General features: G+C 41.3%; 1 long non-coding RNA gene across 1 annotated transcript; it reads left to right on the forward strand.

Annotated features, from left to right (window-relative positions):
• The first annotated feature begins 598 nt into the window (after window positions 1-598).
• Window positions 599-4,389, forward strand: LOC129386684 (uncharacterized). The gene is made up of 2 exons (XR_008613983.2): window positions 599-1,213; window positions 4,218-4,389. It is a non-coding gene; the product is annotated as an uncharacterized lncRNA (long non-coding RNA).
• The last annotated feature ends 337 nt before the right edge of the window (window positions 4,390-4,726 follow it).

A 4,726-nucleotide genomic window follows, 5' to 3' on the forward strand; every position in this document is an offset into this window, starting at 1 on the left:
ATCTGGGCCCAACCCGTGTACGCTGTAACCAAGCGCAGGTACCGGTGGATAATACGTAGCTGCGTTTGATATAAGCCACTGAAGTTGTATACTGCTGAGATTGCTGTAGAGCCTATTTGTAGACATTAGTATACACATAGTGTATACCTCCGCATTTGTTGACCACATGATATCATCTACGTAGCCGCTCTCGGCAATCCCAAGACAGTCTTCACAGTTGTCGCATCACTTTTGCGGCAGTAGAATAAAGTAAGCAAAACGCCGATCCAATTGTTATAATAGATGTTATGAACGCCAGCTTCAGCTACAAGTGGATTCCAAACAGGCATCAAGCTAACAGCAAATACACTCGTAATGTTTGTAGCTGACAACGCGGACTTTGTGAATGTGCGATGAACCGATGTCGCGCATGTGGTCTTCGCGTTGTGTGTCGTCCGATTCTCGGATACATTTCACATTGTCTTCATATCTCGGCTGCGTCACTAACATCGGGCGGTTTTTTGTTGACTGATATCCTGCGCTATAAACCTATCAAAGTTTCTCATTCACTTAAAATAGGTGCCAAATTCTCTGAGCCCACCCAGTATTTTGCCGGCGGTATGCCTGCGCAGCCACGCATATGAGTACCTCAATGCTGTACTGATTGCTTTGACCTATCATCGGAACAGAAAATTAGCACTAACATACGTGCGGGCATCACATTTGGCGGTACGCTGGAAGATATGCTACAAGTACGCTGTATTACTAATCGACGCTGGCAATAATGCGTCTGAAACGTCTGAAGGGCCCTGTAACGGCTTTTACAAACAGCGCATTCATGTTAGCGTTCCAGTCTCATACGATAGCCCACAGCGTTTGTCATACAACCTACCAGCGCATTTCCTTCGTCCATGAAAAAAGATGAATAGTGGTGTTAAAGATGAATAAGCCACCCGTTCCGGCGCGCATGGCGCGCAGAGAGAGAGAGAGAGAGAGAGAAAGAGACAAAAAAAAATGAAGGAGGAAAAGGCGCTCACACTCCTCCGAGCGCGCACGCCCTCGCGCGCGGAGCTCCTGCGCATGCTCGGAGCTCTTGCGCATGCGCGGCGGTGCGCCGTCTCAACGAGTGCGCCAGGCACGTAAACGGTTGTACCGGTGTGCGGTGTATGCCTGAACGTCGGTGTCTGTGTATGCGTGTCATCTTTGTGGCATCACACGTCAACTACACTGAACGGTAAGCTTTAGCAAAGACGTTTTGCGTCAATAGCTCATGATTATGTGAGCGCATCTCTTAGCGCGAAGCGGCTGCATGTAGCGCAGGCGACTCGGGTATAGTGTCGGTTTGTCGTTGACATGGTTTGATAACGCGCTCTTGTTCTCGCTTCTAGTATACGGAATGTTTTACGGCGAGCGATCGCTCGGGCTTGTTGATTTTAGCATTATAGTTTACGTGCGTAAAGAAGGACGTACACCATGTTTTAACTTGATACTGTATGTTGTGTATGTTGTGCATTGTGTATGTTGGGCAGCCAGTGCGGTAGATCTAATTTCGTGGCGCTTGATCCGGCCGCGATGAATGCTGCGCCGCATGTCTAGTGAAATTCTCGTGACACGCTTTACGTATATATCTCGAAATTGTGTTAGCATCAAGAATGTTCAGACAGACACGTATAGTTGAATAACTGCTAACGTACTCGAATGAAAGGCCGTGTTTGCGGGGCATGCATCAGCAGTGTGTGCGCTGCCGTTTTCGCATCGTTTGGGAACTTACCGCAAGTTAATTTTGGGAAGTTACCGCAAGCAAAACACGAGACTTGAAGAAATATCAAGCAAAAATCTCTAATTCACCCAATCTATTTATATGCAACCACAAACGCTTTGGAGCATCAAACCTGCGATAAGCTCAGTCACTTGCAGCTTCGCAACTTAGCCGAAAAAATTGGAGAACACTAAATTAGTCGTTCCGGGAAGCACCTTTACACGTTTCAAACTGAAGGCATTGCGTTTGACGGTAGTTGGAAGATTTTTTTTTGTCTCTTTTTTTAAACAGTTTAGCAGCAGAAGTTGTCTTTCGAGCTATATGAAAAGCGTTAAGCGCTTTTCGATGCTTCGGCGTTATGCAGTTTACGTGCTATTAATCACTAGGCAGCTGCTGGCGCAGATTCGCATTGTGCCAGTCGTGCATGGTATGAAGCCCTTGTCGTGTGTAATAAGTGTTCCGGTTTTCATTACTGTTGCATGTAGTGCCGTCGTCTTGGACAGACTGCATACTATATGCGCTGTACAAAAGAAAAAAGAGCCAGATTATCAATTTGGTGGTCTTTTCTTAGTAGATAACGCACAGATTATTCAAATAATTCAGTGGACATTGCATTTGTTCTACCCTTATCACCACGCCTAAGAGATTGTAACATGTTTTAGTTGCTAAGTAACCTGATCAGTACGCCCCCATTCATGTGCATTCTACTGAAAGTGTGGCAAATGTATTCATCTCGAAGTATGAGAAAAGAGACATTGCAGACTGTTCTAAACGGAAATAAATTGCAAATGTTAACGTGATTGTTCAAAAGTGCAGTCAGTATGCTGAGCATGTTCGTTCGGCACGGGCATATTGCATTAACACCTGAAAAATGTGCACAGTCCAGCCGGGTGTCTTTGTTTCAACAATTATTATTATAGGAATCGTTTGGGATTCTCGCATTTATTTTATTTTTATAAGTACACTGTGTGTCACATGAACCTGTCTTGAAACGAAACGTACCGTTGCTGGCACCGGCGACCATTACGGTTGTCTAACTGCTTATCACACTGTAATATAACGAAACATCATAATGGTACTGATTAATATTGCCATGTAGTCTTTAGTCAGAGAAACAAAGTTAAACTAGAGGCATAAGTGATGAGAGCAAATTATATAAAAAACTACTATTGAACCGTAAAAATATCTCATTGTATAGTTTTCGCTCACATTGTTGCATTTGTTTTACGTGTGTCTCTGTGTCTTCCGTGCTGTACTCGTGCGGCCATCAATTAGGAACTTGCCGAAGCCCTTGTCAGCTTTATTAAACAAGGGATTCAAGTCAGTTGCATCTAATACTACATATCAAGTGACCGACGTGTTATTCGTTTTATCTAAATATTATGGACTGGCAGTACTTGGCAAGCATTAAACCACAATATTTTTTTTATTGCACTTAAGCTGCAGGCGTCATAGATTGCCAGAAAATTTTCATGAAAACAGCCAGGGAAGGCTTGGAAAAAGATCGGGAAATCTTAAAATGGCCACATAGGTATGCTGTCTTGTCATATGTCATACAACGTTACCAGAGAATCTCTGTGTTAAATATATTTTTAAAACCTTTCACTTCATAAAAATTGAGGGAAATTGGTCCTATTTATTGAAAAAAAAAAAAAGAATGTCAAGCATACTGACAAGGCATTTCTTACTCAATATGTTTTTTTTGCGTTAACGTCCTGAACCTCGATAGCCTAGAAAAAAATTTCATCTTTCAAAGCACCTTAAATAATTTACTGTGATAGAATTCATTCGAACTATCTTATCAGTTCTGTTTCCTAGGAGGTGCATATCTGTCGTGCCATGACACAAAGTGCTCGTGTGGTATTTCGGGTGCTCATGTGGTATACCTAACTTGGAAACCTGTTAGCATGCCCAAGAGGCCTCATTACCTGTAAGAAATTAAGTGACCATATCAATACAATCAACCCATCTGCCTTCTGTTGAAGTTATGGCCAATGACCATTCATTTAAAAGTATGAGAAAGACATTTAAATGTGTATTAAGCAAAATAAATTACAATCTTAGGCATGATACTGTGAATATTCCAGTCACGTCTTCTGAAAATATCCCTCTGCACGGGCATACTTAACTACCAGCAAAAAATTGTACAGACAGCACAACTGGGTAACGTTTCAGCAATAAATATAGAGACCATTTGGGATAAGTACATTAATGCATCATATATGAACTTGTCATAAAAGGGAACATACTGTTGCTGGCACGAGCAGCAGTTGTGACTGTTTAATTGTTCACCATACCATGCAATAAAACATTGTATAAAGGTACTGATTTGTATTGACAAGCAGCCCTTAGTCATAGTTAAACCGCATTAAGTATTGACTTAGATGGTTTGAGCAAATATATTAAGCTGCTTAATGAACATACAAAGAATACACACTTGTTATTTTTGCCTCATATTGCTGCATCTACTTATTTGCAGCATACACCTGCAGCACCTTTGGGACTAATGACACAAAGGTCAAGGCCAGCCTGGCGACCATGCTTGCCAAGGAGTAGTGTAAATATGTAATCTGTTTCCATAATTAGCATAAGACATGAATTTAAGGAATTCATATATTATATCGAGCAATAAAAACGGTTAATGCATTGCCGGTGCATTTGTTTTATTTTTTTTGCACTGCATGATTCAACACTATATAAATTCTTTCTGTTTATGCAACATATATGAAAGTACAGCTGGTTCAGGAGCATTATTAATCTGCTAACGGTAATGCATAAGTGCAGATGAAAAGGAACAGGTGCACATGCATAAATACATTCAAAACGTTTTGCTACCGCATGTAAAGAAAAATGTAAACTAACTTGTAAAAAAAAAAACTAGTAGGTAGCCGCTATGGAGTTATGGCCTTATACACTCTTTGTAGACTTGTCTATAAAATGTCTGTGTCTATAGAGTGTCTGTAGATTAATGAAAATGCATGTTTGTTG

This window comes from Dermacentor andersoni, chromosome 4 (assembly GCF_023375885.2).
Source record: "Dermacentor andersoni chromosome 4, qqDerAnde1_hic_scaffold, whole genome shotgun sequence".
Classification (NCBI taxonomy): Eukaryota; Metazoa; Arthropoda; class Arachnida; order Ixodida; family Ixodidae; genus Dermacentor; species Dermacentor andersoni.